The 21,544-nt window shown below is 40.9% G+C and overlaps 1 long non-coding RNA gene across 1 annotated transcript in view; it reads left to right on the forward strand.

Moving 5' to 3' along the window:
- The window catches only part of LOC106729059, a 59,623-nt gene that overhangs the window by 3,935 nt on the left and 34,144 nt on the right, over window positions 1–21,544 (forward strand). The window contains exon 3 of the long non-coding RNA XR_001365342.2: window positions 17,671–17,812. This is a non-coding gene — a long non-coding RNA (uncharacterized LOC106729059). The remainder of the gene's footprint in view (window positions 1–17,670; window positions 17,813–21,544) is intronic.

Consider the following 21,544-nt stretch of genomic DNA (forward strand, 5'->3'; position numbering starts at 1 on the left):
CTGTGCTGTCAGTTGCTTCTCAGCAAAGTTTATTTATTGAGCACTTACTATACGTTGTTTAGTTTCGTGGCAGCTGCTGTCACCGGAACAAGAAAGTATGCTGATCTGCCTCCCCTGACAAACTGCCTCCCCACCAATACTATGAGTTCTAAACATACAGGAATGAAGCACAACCACTTGAGGTCTCTTCTGGGAGTCTCCCAATCTCCCCACTTTCTATCCAAATAATTATAATATCAGCCTACAAGTAAATTCTATTCTAAATGCATTTCTAAATGCAAGTTCCAACAAGATGAAGCAAGGAAGGGAGGCAATGTGATAGAAAGAATGAGGATAGGTATTTGAGGGACCTGGGACCTAGTCCTGCTATCCACGTGCTGCTGTGTAATGTTGGGCATCATGTCAACCTCTCTGATCTCAGATTCCATATCTAAGGTAAAGAGGTCAGATTCCTTCCAGCAGTTGCTGTCTATGCCTTTTTGATGAAAGTTTTACTCCAGATACCATATCTCTGGTCGGTGTTCACTTAGAGATAATGTTTTTGATAACAGATCTGTTTCTTAGATTACCCTTCCTGTCATTTTAGGCAACTAAATTCGACACCCTTGTTAAGTTTATGCCATTTTTATTGTTGAAAATTATTGAATATTTTTAAAGAATAGTTATGAGTTTCATTATTAATTAATAGTTAGCCTAGTGTGCTTGTTTAAAGTAGTTTGGAATGACCATTATTTATAATTGCCAAGATATGGAAGCATCCTAAGTGCACATCAATAGTTGAATAGATAATGAAGATGCAGCACACATATATGTAATGGAGTACAACTCACCCATAAGAAAGAAGGATACTTTGCCATACTTTGCCATTTGCAGCCCTTCATTCACTTTTTTTTTTTTTTCACTTCAAAAACCAGAATTTTTATAACTGGTATAAACTTTTCCACTACATCAAAAACATCAAAATACCTAGAAATAAACTTAACCAAGGAGGTTACCTATACTCCAAAAGCTGAAATGACACAAAGAAATGGAAAGATTTCTTGTGCTCTTGGATTGGAAGAATCAACACTGTCAAAATGGCCACACTACCCAAAGCAATCCACAGATCCAATGCAACAATGCATTCCTCACAGAGCTAGAAAAAACAATTCCAAAATTTATAAGGAACCACAAAAGACTCCGAACAGCCAAAGCAATCTTTTGTAGGTCCTTTTTTCTCTCTTTCTTCTTTTTGTTCTCTTTTTTTATGGTTTGATGACTAGAGAAGTTCCTTTAACATTTGTTGTAAAGACGGTTTGGTGGTGCTGAAATCTTTTAGCTTTTGTTTACCTGTGAAGCTTTTGATTTCTCCAAGTCTGAATGAGAGCCTTGCTGGATAGAGTATTCTTGGTTGTAAAATTTCCCCTTTCATCACTTTAATATATCTTGCCACTCCCTTCTGGCCTGTAGAGTTTCTGCTGAAAAATCAGCTGATAACCTTATAGGAGTCCCTTGTATGTTCTTTGTTGCTTTTCTCTTGCTAATTTTAATATTTTCTCCTTATCCTTAATTGTTGGCAGTTTGATGACCGTGTGCCTTGGTGTGCTCCTCTTTGGGTTGATCCTGTGTGGTACTCTCTGTGCTTCCCGGACTTGGGTGAATGTTTCCTTTCCCAAGTTGGGAAAGTTTTCAGTGATTATCTCTCAAAAAATTTTCTCAGGTCCTTTCTCTCTCTCTGCTCTCTCTGGGGCCCCTATAATGCGAATATTAGAGCAGTTCATGTTGTCCCAGAGTTCTCTTACACTGCCCTCATTCCTTTTTATTCTTTTTCCTGTTTTCTGTTCTGAAGTAGTGATTTCCACTAATCTGTCTTCTAGCTCACTGATCTTTTCTTCTGCCTCATTTAGTCTGTTCTTGGTTCCTTCTAGTGTGTGATTCATTTCAGTGATCTTATTCTTCAACTCTGTTTGGGTATTTTTTATATTTTCCAACTCTTTGCTAAAAACTTCACTCTGTGCATCTGTACGCCTCTTGAGTTCTCTGAACATCTTCACCATCATTACTTTAAACTCTTTCTCAGATAAATTGCTTATCTTACCGCTTATTTCTTCTGGGATTTTATCTTGTGCCTTGGCCTGGGAGATATTCCTTTGCTGCCTCATATCATCCATCTTTCTATATGTTTGTGGATTCCTTCCACAGGCTTTGGGATTGTTTTCTTATTTCTAGTATCTCCCCCTGATGGATGAGGCTGGACTAGAGGCTTATTCAGGGTTCCGTGCCTGCCCACTGCTGACTGAGGCTTGGTCCTGGACCTCTGGTGGGTAGGGCTGTGTCTAGAGGCCTTTGTGGCTTAGGAAGTCTGCTGATGGGGGGGGCTGTGTGCCCCCCTCCCCCGTATGTTTGGCCTGAGGCTTCCCTACAGGCTGTTGTGTGGGGCTAGGTCTTGGTGCTAATGATCCAATCAAGATGTCAGCCTCCAGGAAAGCTCATGTAGATGAACACTCCCACAGTGTCTGCCACCAGCTTTTATGTCCCCTGGGTGAGCCTCAGCCGTCCTCCACGTCCCCAGAAGACCCTCCAAATCTAGCAGGCATGCCAGGCTCAGGTCCTGTGTAATCACTGCCTCTGCCCTTGGACCTGGCACACATGAGATTCCGTGTATGCTTCCCAAGCAAATGGAGTTTCCATTTCCCCAAGTCACGTGGGGTTCCTGGCACCAAGGCCCACTGGCCTTCAAAACCAGATGTCCTGGGGTCTCCTTTTCTCCCAATGCCAGAACCCAAGCTGGGGAGCCTGACGTGGGGCTTAGAGCTCTCACTCCTGTGGGAGGGGCTCTGCAACTTAACTATTCTTCAGCTTATGGGTTGCCCACCCCAGGGGTATGGGGCCCAATCATCGCAAGCACACCCCTTCTACCATCCTGCTGTAGTTCCCTCTTTATGTTGCCAGTTGCAGAAGATCTTTTTTGCTGGGTTCCAGTCTTTTTTTTTTGATGGCCGTTTAGCAGTCAGTCGTGGATTTGTTGTAGTCATGAGGAAAGGTGAGCTCGTGGTCCTACCACTCTGCCAGCTTGACCAGAAATCCCTCCCATTAAATTTGTATGTTTAGTCCCGATGACTCTTGAGCTTTTTACTCACATATCCAATGCCTTGTTGCCACTTCCATTGGGGTGTCTTACCATCATATCCAAATCATCGTGCCCAAGCCTGAGCTATCCCCCTCCTACTTCACCTCCCAAACCTCCCCTTCTGTTGTCTTTCCCATCATTATAAATGCTCTGTTCATTCAGTGGGACAAGCTAAAGGCCTGGAAGTCATTTTTGAAACTTCATTTTCCACAAGCCCCTATGGCTGATTGATTACCAAGTCCTGCCAGTTATACCTCCAGAAATATCATAAATGCCCTCCCTTTTCTTAGTCTCCAGTGTCTGTACTCTATCCAAGCTGTTGTCACTTGCTTGGATTCCTACATTAGTCTCCTAAGTAGCCTTCCTGCCTTTATCCATATTTGACGCCCTCCGATCCATTCACAGAACAGCTAGAGCGGTCTTTGAGAATTTAAGATCACGTCAGTTTCCAGCTTAAAACCTGTCATTGGTTTCCAATAGCACTGGAAATAAAATTCATACTCCTGTGGCACCTGCCTACCTCTCCAGTCTCATCTGGTGGCTCTCTTCCCTTTACCAAGGACACAGCAGTTTTCTGTTCCTGAAACACATTAAGCTCATTCCTGAGTTAGAGCTTTTGCATATGGCTGTTCCTTTTGTTTGAAATATGATTCCCTGCTCCTCACATGATTCTCTCCTTCTCAACCATCTGTTCCCAACTTAAATTTCATTTCTTCAAATGCTCTTTCCATGACTACCACTCTTTCTAAGGAAGATTCTCCCTACTGCTGTTTACTCATGGTTTTGACATTCGCTTTGATTTTTTTCTCACAGGAATTGTAATTGTTTTATTCTTTCTTTGGTAATTTTCTGTCTCCCTGACTGGATTATAAGCTTCATGAGGGAGAGGCTTTCTCTTGTTCACTATTGTATCCCTAATATATACACAAAACAATTAGTTGTATGAATGAATAAAGTCAATAAGAAAAAATAAACCCAAATAAGTCATACCAACAGGAAGTCATAAGAAAAAATAATACAAGAGGATGCTCAGTCTCTGTCCCATAATTTAAAAGGAGGGTAATTGCCCTTTTTATATATCAGATTGCCCAGATCTCAAGGTTTGGCCATACTTCCTGGACTTGGCAAGAATTTGGAAAAATAGGTTGTGGGACAATAAATTAGTGCAGTGTTTTTTGAAAGCTTTTGGTAGTATTAAATTATAAAAGGCATATATTCATTGACCCAAGAATTCCAGAGACAGACTTGCATAAGAAGGCAAATAAATATGTTCGAGTGCTTATTGTACCATTTTTTGTAATAGTAAGAATATGGAATAATAACACCTAATATTTCTGAGTACTCACTGTATTCCAGGAACTGTTCTAAGCATTTCACATACTTCACAGAGCAACTCTACGAAGTGGTTATTATCATTATATTTCATTTTGCATTTGGGGTAATTAGCTGGTAACTTCCTAAGGACCCTCGGTGAGTAAGTGGCAGAGCTAGGAATTTACCCCAGAACTACACACTTAATCATGCTATACTGTCATTTAGAACCATCTAAATGTCTAGCCAAGTAGGGAACAAGTTACATAAATTTGATACTGGAAATCCTACATTGTATGGCCCTCCCATCTAAACAACTATAAAACTGAACAAAATACATGAAGCAACTATTTTTGGACATTACAAAATAGGCAGTGTGACCACCACATGAAACCCAAGGTCTCCCTGGCTTTCTGCCTGATGGCACTTTCTGATTCTGTAATGAGGTGGAATTCAAGCAGGACACAGCAGAGATTAATTTAACAGTTGAAGCTGTTAAGGCAGCTGGGAGTTGTGGATCAGGGTATTAGAGAGAAGGGTGTACAGAAAAGGAGGTCCAGAAATTTGCATATGGATCTTCTTAAGTCTTCAGCCAAAGACTAAAGTATGTGCAGGATGAGACCTCAGAGGCCTGGCAGAGGATAGCTATAGGCTTTCACAGCACTAGGAGACACAGGAGTTTTCATTAGCGAGAATCAAGAGGCCTCATTAAATACTCAGAGCATTCAGTTGAGGCCCTAGAAAGGTCATGCATTATGAGTAAGGCTACTCTAGCCCTAGACTATGTACCACTCTAGACCTTTCTCATAAAGCTTAAAAATAAGCCTCAAAAGGATTAACACATCTGCTGGTAAATGAACTGTTGGCCAGAACAAGACACAACAAAATCCTGACACTCAAAAAATTTAGCATTGCAGTGTCCAGCATAAAATGTAGAATAGCTAAGCATGAAAAAAAAAAAAAATCATGAAAATGTGACTCATAACCAGATTTTAAAAAAAGACAATAGAAATTGACCCATAGGTGACAGAGATGTTAAAAGAGCAGACAGGTAGTTTTAAACAGCTATTCTGAATATACTTAAGTATTTAAAGGAAAAGATTAACATGCTGTGTAAGTTGACAGAAAAGCTCACTGAAAAAAATAGAAACAGCAAAAAAAAAAAAAAAAAAAAATTCTAGAACTGAAAAAAGTATAGCATGTGAAATATAAATTCACTGGGTGGAATTAAGAACACACTGGAAACTACAGAAGGAATGGTCAATGAAATTGAAGATAGGAACATAGGAATTCTCCAGAGTGATACTCACAGAGGGAGAAAAGGCTGGAAAAAAGAAAAAAGAACAGTGACCACCAGACAATATCAAATGGTCTAACATATGTATGATTGCAGTTCTAGGATAAAAGGAGAGAAAGATTGGTGTAGAAAAAAAATATTTAAAGAAATAGTGGCCAAAATGTTTTGAAATTTGAAGAAAAATATCAATTCATAGATCCTAGAATCTCAATGATCACCAAACAGGAAAAAAATACAAGGAATATCACACCTAGGCATAGCAGTCAAATTGCTAAAAATGAAAAATAGAGAGTAAATCTTGCAAGTACCTGGAGGAGAAACATACATTATAAGCAGGAGTACAACAATAAGAAGAAACACTGAGTTTTCACCAGAAATAATGCTATCTAGAAGACAATGAAAAAATACTGTTCACCTGGGAATCTGTCCAGTGAAAATATTCTTGAAAAATGAAGAGCTGTGGGGGCTGGTGTAGGAGGGAGGGGTGGTTCAAAAGGATTTAGGGAACTCTTTGTACCTTTCACTCAATTTTGCTGTGAATCTAAAACTGCTCTATTTTTAAAAGAAAAAGGCAAAATAAAAATATTTCCAGACAAAAAGGCAGAGAAAATTCACCAGATCTGCACTACAAGAAATGAAACGTTAAAGCAAGTTCTCCAGGTCAAAGAAAAATGATACGAGATAGAAACTGGGATTTATACAAAGGAATGATAAGTATCAGAAATGTTGCATTTGTGAGTAAATAAAAGTACTTTTTTCCTCATTATTAAATTTATTTAGAATTAATTAACTGTTAAGAAGAAATAATAACACTATATTGTGAGGTTTATAACATCATGTAAGGTTCTTAGGTTTTATGTAAAATGATATATTACTCATGGTAGACTGTGATGAATAATGGATGTGTATTCTATTTCCTAGAGCAACTATTAAAAGAAAGGTACATCTAAAAAGCTAGTGGAGGAGATAAAGTGAAAAAAAAAAAAGCTCAAAAAAATCAAGAAAGGAGAGATAAAGGAACAAGATATAGGTGAGGCAAAGAGAAAACAAATAGCAGAATGACAGACTTAAATCAACCATATCAATAATTACACTAAATGTAAATGGACCATATATTCCAGATTGTCAAATTGAATAAAAGAGCAATACTCAATTATATACAAGAGTTGCACTTTAAATCTACTGACACAAGTAAGTAAAAGTAGAAGAATGGAAAATATATACAATGTAATGCTAATTATTAAAAAACTGGAGTGGCTAAATTAATTAATATCAGATAAAATAGACTCTGAGATAGACTATTATCAGAGGGAATTTCATAATAAGAAAATGACTAATTCATTAAGAAGACATAAAAATCCAAAATTTGTATGTACCTAATAACAGAGCTTTAAAATATGTGAAGCAAAATTTGACAGAACTAAAAAAAGAAATTGACAAACCCATAATCATAGTTGGAGGTTTTAACACCTTCCTTCAGCAATTTATAAACTAAACAACAACAACAAAAAAAGATATAGTATATTTGAACAATATCATCAACCAGCTTGACGTGTTGACATTTCTCAAACATTGCATCCAACTACTGAATACACATTCTTTGCAAGAGTACACTGAACATTCTTCAAGATAGATTATATGCTAGTCATAAAATAAATATATATCACTAAATGTAAAATAATTGAAATCATGCAGAATATTCTCTGACAACTATGTTAAATTAGGAGTTGATTACAATGGAATATCTGGGAAAATCCCCAAATATTTTGAAATTAACATATCACCAGATAACCCATAGGTCAAAAAAAATCACAAGGGATTAGAAAATATTTTTAAATGAGTGATGATGAAAACATAACATAAGTTGTGGGATACAGCTAACAGTGCTTAAAGGGGAATTTATAGATTTAAATGCTTATTTTAGAAAAGGTATAAAATCAATGAAATATAAAATACAAGTAGAGAAAGTAAATACAATAAAAAATTAGTTCTTTGAAAAAGTGAAACAAAATTGATAAATCTCTAACAAGAATAATGAATTAAAAAAGAAAACAAAATTACCAAATATTAGAAATTTAATTGTCAAAATGGAAATGAAAAAGGAAATATTACTACAGATCTTAAAGACTTAAAAAAAATAAAAAGGTAATACACTAAATAACTTTGTCAATAAATTCAACAGCTTAGATGAAATGGACAAATTCCTTAAAAAATACAGCTTGATAAAATGGGTATAGGAAACAATTTTTAAAAATCTAAATATCCCCTTACCTATTAAATAATCAAATTCCTAATCTTTCTACAAAACTCCAAGCCTAGGTTCTTCACTGATTAATTCTGTCCAGTATTTAAAGAAGTATTAGCAATCCTATGCGAGCTCTCTCAAAAGATTGAGTAAAAGGGAAAACTTCAATCATTTCACAAAGACAGCATAACTCTGACCAAAACCTGACAAAGACATTACAAGATAATAAAATGATAGACCAATATCCCTTACGAACATAGGCATAGATTCCCTATTTAAATATTAGGAAGTCAAATTAGCAATATACAAAAAGGGTATGAACAAGTAGAGTTTATCTCAAGAATGCAAGGCTAGTTCAAATTTGAAAATCAGTGCAATTCACCACATTAGCAGTATAAGGGAAAAAAAATACCTTATGATCTTTTCACAATAGATCCAATAAAAGCATTTGACAAAATTCAACAACCTTGGTGATAAAAAGCCCCAAGTTGGGAATAGAAGGGAACTTCTTTAAACTGATAAAGACATCTATGAAAATCGTACAGCTAACATCATACTTAATGGTGAAAGGCTAAATGCTTTCCCTCTGAGAGAGAAGACAAGAATATCTGTTCTCACTACTGTTCAACATTGTACTGGACAGCCTAGCCAGTTCCACAGGCAAGAAAAAGGAATACAGACTGAAAAAGAAATGAAACATTATTCACAGACAATGGGGTGTGTATGTAGAAAATTCTATAGGATCTACCAAAATAAATAGCGAAAAACTGAGCTAGAACTAATAAGTGAATTGAACAAGGTCACAGAATACAAGGTCAATGTGTAAAAATCAATGTAGTTCTATATACTAGCAATGAAAAAATGAAATTTAAAACTACCATTTACATCAGTGCCTACGAGATGTGAAATAGTTAGGGATCTATTTTAAAGAAAGATACACAAAGTCTCTGTACTGAAAACTATTTGGTGGTTCCATGTGAGTGTCTGATGGGTATTACAAACCTAAAGCTAAAAACAGAATTTTCCATCCCTACATCCACTCCATTCCCCCACATTGATAACTCGCATCACCATCTACCCAATTGTTCAAGCCAAAGGCTAGGAGTCTTCCTTGCTTTCTTTCATTCCTTCATCACCACCCTGACCTGGTACATTTAACTCATCAGTAGGTCTTGATTCTCCCTCCAAGACCCTGAATTTATCTACTTCTCAACACCGCCATCGCTTCTGTCCCGACTGAAGCCACTTCTTTTGCCCACAGTAGTCTCCTAACTAGACTCCATGTTCCCACTCTTGCCTCTTTACAACTCCTTCTTTATACATAAGCCAAAATAGCCTTAAAAAAAAAACCCATACCATTTCTCTCTTCCACTTAAAACCCTCCAATGCTATATATATATATATAAAATGTAATATTATTCAGCCATAAATATTATTCAGCCATAAAAAAGAAGGAAAGCCTGCCGTTTGTGATATGGATGAACCCTGAGGGCATTATGCTAAGTGAAGTAAGTCAGTCAGAGAAAGACAAATACTGTATGATCTCACTTATATGTGGAATCTGAAAAAACCAACCTCAATGAGAGTAGAATGGTGGTAGTGAGAGAGGTGGGGAGGATGTGGTGGGGAGAGCAATGGTGATCAAAGTGTGCGAACTTCCAGTTGTAAGATGAATAAGTTCCAGGATCTGATGTACAGCCTGGTGACTACAGTTAACAGTACTGGATTGTATATTTGAAAATTGCTAAAGGAGTTGATCTTAAATGTTCTCACCATATACCCATGCAGAAGGGTGAGAGGGTGGATGTGTGAGAGGATGGATGCATCTTGGTCCATTTGGGCTGCTGTAACAGAAATACCATAGATTGAGTGGCTTATAAACTACAGAAATTTATTTCTTATGGTTCTTGAGGCTGGAAAGTCCAAGATCAGGGTGCTGACAGACTGGGTGTCTGGTGAGAGGATTCACTTCCTAGACTGCTGTCTTTTTACTTTAACCTCGTGTGGTGGGACGGCCAAGGATTTCTTTTATAGGACACTAATCCCATTTATGAGGGCTCCACCCTCATGATCTAATCACCTCCCGAAGGCCCCATCTCCAAACACTTCACATTGGGGATTAGATCTCAACATATTAATCTGCCAGGAGACACAGATATTCAGTCCATAGTATACTGTGTGATTCCAATTATAGGACATTTTGGAAAAGGCAAAATTATGGAGACAGTAAAAAGATCAGTGGATGCCAGGAGTTAGAGGGGAGGGAGGGATGAAAAGGTGGGGCCCAGAGGGTTTTTGGGGCAGTGAATCTCTTTTGTGTGATACTGTAATGGTAGATACACACCAAAACCTATAGAGTATATAGCAGTAAGAGTGTGGCCCCTAATGTAAGCTATGGACTTTGGGTAAAATTAGTGTGTCAATATTGGTTAGTCAGTTGTAACAAATGATTTGGGATGTTGATATTGGGGGAAGCTCCGTGTGTGTGTGGAAATATTGGGGGTATATGGGAACTCCATATACTTTCTGTTCAGTTTTGTGGTCAACCTAAAACTGCCCTAAATAATAAAGCTTACTTTAAAAAAAAAAAAAAAGAAAGAAAGAAAGAGACCTTAAAAGTCAAAAAACAGCTGTCAGATGTAATCCCACTTTGAGTCAAAATGCTAGGTGATCTCTGTAGTACCCACTTTCTAACACTGGGGCTTAAGCAAGTCATGTGACCACTCCAGGGCTGGATTTACTTTCTGCTTGAAAATGAAGAGTTGGGCTAGATCAGTAGGTCTTGTGCTTTTTAGTGTTTCATGAAGAAGTAAATTAAAAATGGAAATCAGTATAGGGTTGCCAACTTTTCATTTTGTCAAATAAACATTTTTAAAATTCCACCATCTACTGTTACCATTTCATTATAAAAATATTTTAGTACAAAATGTTAGGACATAATTTTTATTTATTTTTATTTTTATTTTTTAAACATTTTTTTATTGAGTAATTGTCACTTTACAATGTTGTGTCAAATTCCAGCGTAGAGCACAATTTTTCAGTTATACATGAACATACATATATTCATTGTCACATTATTTTTCTCACTGTGAGCTACCACAAGATCTTGTATATATTTCCCTGTGCTATACAGTATAATCTTGTTTATCTATTCTACATTTTAAAATTCCAGCCTGTCCCTTCAAACCCCCCGCTCCCTTGGCAACCACAAGTTTGTATTCTATGTCTATGAGTCAGTTTCTGTTTTGTATTTATGTTTTATGGTTTTTTTGGGTTTTTTTAGATTCCACATATGAGTGATATCATATGGCACTTTTCTTTCTCTTTCTGGCTTACTTCACTTAGAATGACATTCTCCAGGAACACCCATGTTGCTGCAAATGGCATTATGTTGTTGGGTTTTGTGGCTGCATAGTATTCCATTGTATAAACATACCACTTCTTCTTTATCCAGTCGTCTGTTGATGGACATTTAGGCTGTTTCCCTGTCTTGGCTATTGTAAATAGTGCTGCTGTGAACATTGGGGTGCAGGTGTCTTTTTGAAGTAGGGCTCCTTCTGGATGTATGCCCAGGAGCAGGATCCCTGGGTCATATGGTAAGTCTATTCCTAGTCTTTTGAGGAATATCCATACTGTTTTCCACAGTGGCTTTCCTTGCTTCCCTCTCCCACTCTTAATGATTTTGATGTCTTCTTTTACAATTTTGTGTTTATTCTATTTGTAATTCATGGTGGTTATCATCTTTCCAATTATGAGTTTCTCATTTTTGTAGCATCTTGCTTCTTTTCTATTTAGAGTAGACCTGTCAATATTTCTTTAAGCATGGGATTAGTGTTGCTAAACTCTTTTAGTTTTTGCTTGTCTGTGAAGTTCTTTATCTCTCCTTCTATTATAAAGGATAGCCTTGCTAGATAGAGTATCTTAGGCTGCATCTTTTTTTCATTCAGGACTTTGACTATATCTTGCCACTCCCTTCTGGCCTGTAGTGTTTGTGTAGAGAAATCAGCTGAGAGCCTAATGGGGGTTCCCTTGTAACTCACTCTTTGTTGTTCTCTTGCTGCCTTTAGGATCATTTCTTTATCCTTGACTCTGGCCATCTTGATTATGGTATGTCTTGGTGTGGTTCTGTTTGTGTTCCTCCTGTTTGGGACCCTCTGAGCCTCCTGTACTTGGATATCTGATTCCTTTAGGTTTGGGAAGTTTTCAGTCATGATTTCTTCAAATACCTTTTTAATTCCCTTTGTTCTTTCTTCCCCTTCTGGAACCCCTATTATGCGTAGATTGGCATGCTTTATATTATCCCATAGTCCCTTATATTGTTTTCATTGGTTTTTATTTGTTTTTCTCTCAGCTGTTCTGTTTGGGTGCTTTCTGTTGTCTTGTCTTCTAGGTCACTTATTCCTTCCTCTGCATTATCTAATCTGCTTTGTACAGCCTTTAGATCAGCTCTTATCTCAGCAAATGAGTTTACCAATTCTACTTGGTTCTTCTTTATAGCTTCTATTTCATTTTTGACATATTTTATATCTCTAAACACTATTTATTTTAGTTCCTTCAGTACTTTGATCAGTTCTTTTTTGAAATCTTGATCTAGTAGGCCATCAATGTCTATTTCCTTGATCGTCCTTTCAGGGGATTTCTCTTGGTCTTTCAATTGGGAATGGTTCCTCTGCTTCTTCATATTGCTCATATCTCTCTGGCACTGTGGCTGGTGGGCAGGCAGGTCACTCCCCCTCTCAATGCCAGTCAGATGCTGCGCTCAGGTGAGGCAGATGGGTGGATCGCGCCCCTCCAGGTGCTGCGTTCCTGCCAGGAAGGCAGGTGGCCACACGCTCTCTCCCAGCGCTGGTCGCTCCACTGCTCTGTGCAGCTGCCTGCTTGGCCTCAGGTCAGCACTTCGTAGATGGGCTCGGGGAAGACCATGGAACAGCCCCGCCCCTGCTCTGTGCCAAATCTCAGCTCCTTGTTTGTCTTGGTGGCGTGAGTTCTCTGAGGTGCCAGGGCAGAAAGATCCTATCTGCCTCAGGCTGTGAACAAGTCTCAGTCCTGCCTAGGAGGTTGTGGAGCCCCCGGGTGCGGATTCAGGGCTCAGCCCTGCCCCTGCCCAGGCGCTGCTCACAGGAGGAGATGGTGACTGTGGCTGCTCCATCCTCTTTTCTTGGGAGAAGCACCAGTAATGGCACCGTGGGTCTGAGGAGACAAAGGCTACAGTGCCCCTCCTCCTAGGGCACACCAGCATTGTTGCTTCACTTTTTTCACAATTTATTGTGGACCAAGGTTGTTCTGCTCCATATCCCCTCTCAGCCACAGAGCACAGCACCCTGCAGTCCCTCAGGGCTGCCTCAGTGCAGCTGCCTCAGTGCAGCCACCTCAGTCCTCTGCCCAGCTTGGGCAGCCTGCCCCGGCCCCAGCTGCCGACTCGCATCTTGGGCTGGGTGTCGTGGGGACACCCATTTAACTTAGTTCTGTTGGTCAAGGGTTGCTCAGGGCAGATCTGAGCCTCAGAGGCTCCCCCTCTGTCCTGTTGGCCTCTCTGTTGGAGAGGGGAGACCCAGCGAACAAGCGCTAGTCCTCCTTTGCTGCTCCCTCCCCACGGGACTGGTCCCACACTGTTTGTTTTTTCTTCTTTCTTTTTTCCTTTTCTCCTACCAGATTTTTGGTGTCTTTGTCTTTCAAAAAGGGCAATGTTCTGTTGGAGTTCGGCAGATGCTCTGGTTGGCTGAGTGGGTCTGTAGATGTGAGTTTTGGTGTATTTATGAGAGAGGGTGAGCTACAAGTGTCCTACTCCGCCATCTTGCTTCTCTCCCAGGACATAATTTTTAAATAAAAGACAATCACTTAAATTGAATACCTTTAGGTTTATGGAAAACTCTACACTTTCCTTTATTTTTCTAATTTTTTGACTGACTACTGAAAACTCTGTCATATCTGGAACCAGCTTGTGGACCAGCACTTGGACAGAGTAAATGATACCTTCCAGTCCTAATAGTCTGAGACTTTACGCACAGGTAGGTTTTGTGCTGCAGAACTATCCAAAGTAGATGTCGTCATTGCTGGTCCTAAGCAAACAGTGAAAACCCTGCTATATATACTAAGCATATTATTGCTAATGCTTGAAACAACCCCATGGGATAGGTATTATAGATGACAAAACTGAGGCTTGGAAAGAGTGAGTAACCTTCCAGAGTCCTGCTGTAATGATGGCAGCATCAGGACATGGACCCAGGCCTGTCTTGACTCACAAACCCATATTGTTCCTGCCCTCAGATTCTGGTTTTCCACCTAGCACTCTCTTTCCTTCTGGAAGCAACACTCTCCTCTTCTGAAAATGGCTCCTTTCCCCACTCCAGCATGTGGACTGCTTGAGATCAATCTCCAGGCCATAGTTGATTCATCCAAGTGTGGGAACTTGATCCAAGGATGGCATGCCAGTCAGAGTTCTTCCTCCTGTGTTTACACCTCAAGAGATTAGAAGGCACTGCCTTCCAATGCAGCAGGCCACAGAATCTAAGACTCAGTAGTTTTCAGCCATCTCTCCACCAGACAGCGGTCTGCCAGGAGAGAGAAGGAAATGACATCAAGGAAGAACAGAGGAGGGAGAGACCTGGAAGCCTTCAAGATCCTACATGGGGTACCTGAGCCCCTCCATCCCCACCTTCATGGTCGGATTATCCCATCTTTCCTTGAATTTAGGGAGGCAACAAATTCCTCTTTTTTCCTGAGCCAGTCCAAGTTTTATCCCATGCAACCAGTATGCCTCCACCCCAGCGCCCTCATTCTTCTTGCCCTAAAGGAAGCAGCACTAAATCATAGTGGGAAGAATGTGGGCTTTGGAGTAAGATCCTTAACAAGATGTGGATAAAACAATGCTTTATGGTGTTAGAACTTTAGAAACTGGCAGCAGCACTTCTATTAAGCCACTGCAGAGGGGACAAGAGACTAGACTGTTGTCTCAAACACCCGATAGTACATTTAAGCTGTTATTGTGCTTGAGGACAAAGGTCTTAAATCTATTTGAGAAAAGGAGACAAAACAACAAGCCCTGTATGTTCATTTTCAGTTGACTTACTCTTGAATAACAAACAGTGCAACTGATGAACAAAAACTCTCTTCTCCACCAGTCATGCTTTATAATGTTAACATTTTACAGTTGTATTTATCTTTCAGAATATATTATGTACATTCATGTGGTTCAAAATTCAAAGTCCAAAAATGGATATGGTAAAAATTCTCCCTCTCATCACTATCCCTGACCCAGTCCTCCCTATCTCCAGGCAACCAGTGTAGCCAGTAAAGAAATCTTTCCAGAGATATTCTCTACATATATATATTGGCTTTGGCTGCATGACAAGTCACTCCAAAACTCAACGGCTTAAAACAAGGAGCATTTGTATCTGCTCCAGATTCTCTGGGTCAACTGGGTGGTTCTTGCCTGGGCTAACTCAGCGGGATGGGTGGTCTAGAATGGCCTTAGTCACATGTCTGGCAGTTGGCAGGCTGTTTGGACCAGGGAGTCTTCACATATCTGGAAGTTGGCTCAATGTCAGCTGGAGTGACAGCCACATACTCCCCCCCCCATTATGCAGCAGGCTAGACCAGAGTCCCTCATGTGAAGACAGAACAGTTCCCAGCAGTAAAAGGGGGCATGCTCCAATGCATAAGCATGCTTGGACCCTCTGCTTTCATCACATTCGCTAATGGACCTTTGGCCAAACCAAATTAAATCAAAGCAAGTGGCCAAGTCCAGATTCAAGGGGTCTGGAGAAATAGACTCCACATTTTCATGGGAAGAGCTTTAAAATCATATTGCAAAAGGGCATCCATGCAGGAATAAGAAGAATTTGTGGCTTTTTTTCTTTTTCTTTTTAGCAGTCTACCACTGCATATGTTTGTGAATATAAGTGGATGTACTCTGTGTGTGTGTTTATACTTTTTCCTATTTTTTACGTAAATGGTAGCATACTATTTTATGGCTTTTTATAAATATTTTAAACTGGTTTTGCAAACCTTGATGTTTATCAAAACATAAAAGATTATATTTTAGATGCTGACGACAGACTGTTGTCAAACAATCTGACAAGAGAGTTACTTATCTCTTTATGTCAGATAAAACAGAAGATCTGTAATTTATGATAGAGAACAGAACAGACTGCACTTTAGTTTCACTTGGTACTTTTGTCTTAGTACTTCATCAGCTCCTCAAGGATCTTGGTGCAATTCTCTAAGATGGAAAAGTCAGCTTCTCACAGAAGTACCTATACAGTACCCAAATAACCAAAGTACATTTTGGTCCAAGGATTTCCTTCATGGTCTCCATTCAATTACAGCTGATTCCTTCCTCGAAAGAAGACTCATTATTTAGTCATCCTTCACCCAAGATAGGGCTTGTGTTGTCCTCCTTCAGGTCTCAAATGTCACCTTCTCCAGAAGGCCTTCCCACCTAGTGTAAGAGTGTACCCTACTTCAACTTCTGGCTTTCCCCTCCTTTTTCCCAGCCTTATTCTTCTGTATAGCACAATCACCATCTGACAAGGTATATATTTATTTGTTGGTTTGTTTATTATCCATCTATGCCTAGCTTTAGAAGGGCAGGGGCTTTCTCTTGCCTACTCCTGTATCCTGTGCACCCAGAAGGGCAAACATACAGAAGGCCCTTGATACATATTTACTGAATAAGTAAACATTAGTTACCTTTCTAAGCCCCAGTGACCTCAGCTTTAAGATGGAGGCTCTTAACACCTCCGTCATTAGCTTTCCATGCACAGTAAGTGCGTTGTGCATGTACGATGCTTCATATAACGAATGACATCTAGACAGACCTCCTGTTGATTGGGCTGCTTTGTTAATCAGAAAATGTGCTCCAAGCTTTCACTTATACGAGGACGTACACATTCATAACAATGAGCAACACATTTCTTGGGACATTTGAACTTTGGTATGTATCAAAACTTTGTAAAAAGAAGAACTTTGAGCTTTTTTATAAGGTTACTCTGGACTTCCTTTGCAGTATAGCAAACTAAACACATGCGTTTTGTCTCCCCTCCCCCTTCTGATACTCCATTAAATTAGAAAAGGAAAAAGAAAATGAAACTCATAATACTGAGGAGAATAAGATGGGCCATCAGGGGACAAGGAATTTCAATGAATTTCTGGAAGATATAAAGTAGATAGACATGTCTTGATGGATGGAATGGAGTGCAGGAAACCACAGGCAAGAGTAAGCACTGGAGGATACAGCCAACCTGCTGAGCAAAATCTCAGAAAGTAGGGTACCTCCAGACAGAGGGTGGGAGTGAGATGCCAAGGCCATGTCAGGGGTTAATGAAAGTCCATCTGTTGAACAGCTGCATCCATCAGCTGTCCCCACTCCCATACCCTCCTCCACCCTCACTCCTGTGCCAGTAGATAGCCAGCCATATAGCCCTAGCCTAAAAGCCAGGAAGAATATTCTCCAAAGAAACTGAATGAACTGCAGCTAATATGAATGTTAGTGCCCCAGAGAAGAGTTCCTCTCCATTCTTCTATTTTAAAGTTTCACACAACCCCAAGGCTGGCTCCTTGCCCAGTCACTCATCCACCCTAAAGCATCACATGAAATCAACAAGCCCTACCCAGGTACACAGATGAACCAGTAAGGAGAGAGGCTTTGTGGGCAAAGAGGCAATGCCTACTGACTGCAAGAATAACCAACCTTGCCTTCATTAATAGGTGTAAAACATCAGCCAAGGATGAAGACCAGCAGCATGGAAGAGAAAGACAAACCATTCCTGCACAGGGCCAAAGTCAGTCATTCACCTAGGCCTAGAACATTCTTCTTGGAGAGGAAAAGAAGACAGACAACAGGGAAAGAGTAAGTAAAGGAGGAAGAGGAAAGATTTATTAACCATGTACATCTGCCCTGGGGGCACAGAAATGAATAAGATCAACCCCTCCCTACAAACTTATATTTGTAGGGATGAGGAAGGCTTCACAGAGAGAGTGTGTCTGAGGGCTTCTTAGATGATGATGTTAATTTTTTGTATCAACTTGGCTGTGCCACGGTGCCTAGATATTTGGTCAAACAATATTCTGGATGTTTCTGTGAGGGTATTTTTTTGGATGAGATCAACATTTAAATTAGTGGGCTTTGAGAAAAGCAGATTACCCTCCATAATGTAAGTGGGCCTCATGTAATCAGTTGAAGGTCTTAATAGACCAAAGACTACTTCCCCCAAGCAAGAGGGGGTTCTGCATTCAGATGTCCTTCAGACTTGGTCTGTAACCCTGGCTCTTCTCTGGGTCTCCAGCAGACTTTGGAGACTTTATATATATATACATATATATGTATATATATATCCTGTTATGTTTCTCTGGAGATTCCTGACTAATACAAATAGGGTATCTCTGGCCCTCTCAAAAGGCTCTCCTGGCCCATTTTGCTCACAGAAAAGATGGGTGTTTGATAGTAGATATTAGAAGGACAACCATGGACTAAGTTGAGACAGTCATTCTATGCTGGGGAGGCAGAAGCCATAGAATTGCTTGTTACAACAGAGGTAATTTGAGAGCAATGACACTGAAGTCTTATCTCTGCCACTTTCCAGTTGTGGGGCTTGGGCATGAGGCTGAGCACTGGAGAATGCTGGGATGAGCAGGACCCTAAGGAAGAAGACATTAAAGTCATAAATGATTCCTCTCAAATGTGCCAAATGCAGCCAAGAAGTGTGGGTGCTGAGGGTGCTGAGGTGAACACATCTGAAACGTTTTTATCAGCTCAAAAGTAAACCCCGTACCCAGTAAGCAGTTACTCCTCATCCACCACCTCCCCCCAAGCCCCTGAGAGAAGCCCTTTTTTACACAAGATTTCTGAGTACCAGGGTTGGCACTAAGATTATTTTTTCAAGGGCTTTGGGGCTTAGAGGAAAGAAGAAACATGAGGTTTAGTGTCAGACAAGACTAGGTTCTAAAGCCAGCTGTGTCACTTATCTGTGCGAACCTGGGCTTAATCTTTCCAAGCTGCAAGTTGGAAATAATATCTACTTTGCATTTAGTATTGAAATATCTGAAGGGGAATACTTCCTTAAAAATTGAAACTCAGGTATTGTGGCCGCCGGGCCTTGGGTAGCTCTCTGTCCTCCAGGGTCTCCACGGAGGGCCCTGCGAAGCTTAAGCTTGGTTCAGATGTCCTTCCTTTAGCCTTTAGCAGCAGGGAAGCCTGGGGAATTTGTAGTTAAGTATATTTCAGGACATCAGCCTCTACTTGCAATACTTAATACTGTGCTTGGCTTGTAGATACTTAAGAATGAATATAAATATATGAGGCACTCATTATCTACTCAAGCGATTCTGGAGATGTATTGGAAATTGAGTCTAGACTCTTCCACTGAAGTATCATGATGGCAGAGGAAAGTGAGTTGGAACCCTGGGCATGGGCCAATTTATCCTGTGGCCTTGTGTACCATCAGAGGTATGGGCCCCCCAACTTAAGAGGCACAGCTGTGAGACAATCACTCAGCTCCTCTTCCCTGATGCGAAGGAAAACTCTTAAAACCTTTGTCTTGAAGGGCTCTTGTCATTACCAGTCATGATGGTCTCCACGCTTTTCTGGGTTGTAGTCTGTGAACTCCATAAGTGAATTCTGAAGGTTGGGGACAATCTGGTCTAGGCTCTCTGGCTGAAGGAACAAACCAATAGGGGCTTTGGGTCCTTGGGAGGTGAGCAACTTCAGAGAAAGTATAGCAACTCAGTCGTAGCAAGCTCGGGAGTCCCAGGATGAATGAAGAGCTAGCTGGCCTTTCTTCAAGACCCTTCTGGGCCCTGCAGAGCCAGACAAAGGAGCTGTGGGCACCTTGAGCTCCTGGGAGTGATCGGGTCTGGTCCTGCATCCAGATAAAACAATTGTTTTCAGTCCCATTGGTTAGACATAACCTGTCCTGCTTAAGCATATCTTAGCAGGAGGAGAGGTTCCAAGAGTTGGGATGAGCTGGAGTCTGTTTCCGTAATGCTGGTGAAGTCCCCCAAATGTAGTTCTGGGCCCTGGGGAAGGTTCTGGGGTCAAAAAAACTGTGACTTATTCAGAAGACATGGTTTACTGGACTTCAGAGGTTCAGGGAGAACAGGACTGGGTTTTTTCAGGGTGGGATAAGAGGGGGTGTGGCAGGCTTGGCCAGATCCAAGGTCAGGGCATTTCCAGTGTGTTTTGGAGCTCTCCTTTTATTAGAGTTTCCTCAAATCTTGTCAAAATTCAGTAACAACCTCCTCACTATTTTCTGGTAGGTAAGCCAAGGCCCACTGATGGTTTGTTAGCCAGAAGACTGAGTAAGGCACCAACCTTAGTCTTCCTGAAAGGCTCTTGGCATTACACAATGAATGCAGGGGGTGGATGTCATCAGTGACCGTGGAACCCCTCCCAAGCCTTGGGCTGATATCTGGGGACTGCCTCCGGAAGGAAAGGGGTGCCTGGAGCCCTGATGACCAATGGGCCTCAGTTTACCTACCAGTGTGAAGAAATGGCTCTAGACTATCTGCTAGTGAGGACTTGTTTCTCTCTCTCCCCATTTCTCTCTCTCTCTCTCCTCTGTCAACAGACTTCTGGAGAAATGTGGTTTTTTGTTTTTCTAAATTCATCCAGGAATGGGTTGGCCTCAGCCTTTGTTCTGGTAGTTTTCTGTGCGGGTTTGGGTAAAAAGACTCATTTTCTGGAAAGCAAGGAGGCGGTGAAGGAAGGTACACAGAACCATGTGGGTGGGAAAAGGGAGGACACTTGAGAACCTAGAAGGGAAGGTGGCCCACTCTGGGACTGGACATTCAGTAGAGAGGGATGGAGGTGAGATGGGGACTGATAAGAAGGAAGCTAAATGTACAAATGGGCCCTGGCCAGTATGCAAGGCAGAGATTTGGATTTTTTTCTAATAGAATCGAGGAATCTGAAACAGTTTTAAGTAGCAAAGGGGCATGATCAGATTTGTCATGAGGGACCCCCCCGGCTGCATTGTGGGAGTGGATGGTGATCTGGAGAGGGGTCACGACAAGGGAGTGAGATGAGATGAGATATGTGTATAGTATTGAAGCTGACCTAACACAGCAAGGCAGAGAGAAACCAACAGTGACTTTTTGTCTTGGGCAAACAGGGCTGCCGTTGGCAGAGAAGGAAGAAAGGGGTACAGGAGCAGACCAAGGGAATATGATGAGTTTAAGTTTGGATATTCTGAGTCTGAGAAGCTTGTGTGACACCAGGCAAGATTGTCCAGTCAGCAGTTGGAGAGGGAGCTCTGGTTAGAAACCTAGGTCTGGGGGCTGTTGGCCCCTAGGTGGTGAGTGAAGCTGAGGAGCAGCTGAGCTGCCTCAGGGAGACTGTGGAGAGTGAGAAGGAGATCCTGGGGAAGGTCCACAGGGAGGAGCTGGAGTTTTGCCTTTTCTAGAATGTCATATTTTTACCTGAAAACTGGGTTCCCCTCTTGGTGGGTGTCAAGCCAATAGACACAACCAAGCCAAAGATGGGGAGAAGAAAGGAATTTTTTTTTAATGGAGGTACTGGGGATTGAACCCAGGACCTCGTGCATGCTAAGCATGTACACTACCACTGAGCTACACCCTCCCCAGG

This window comes from Camelus ferus, chromosome 10, assembly GCF_009834535.1.
Source record: "Camelus ferus isolate YT-003-E chromosome 10, BCGSAC_Cfer_1.0, whole genome shotgun sequence".
Taxonomy (NCBI): domain Eukaryota; kingdom Metazoa; phylum Chordata; class Mammalia; order Artiodactyla; family Camelidae; genus Camelus; species Camelus ferus.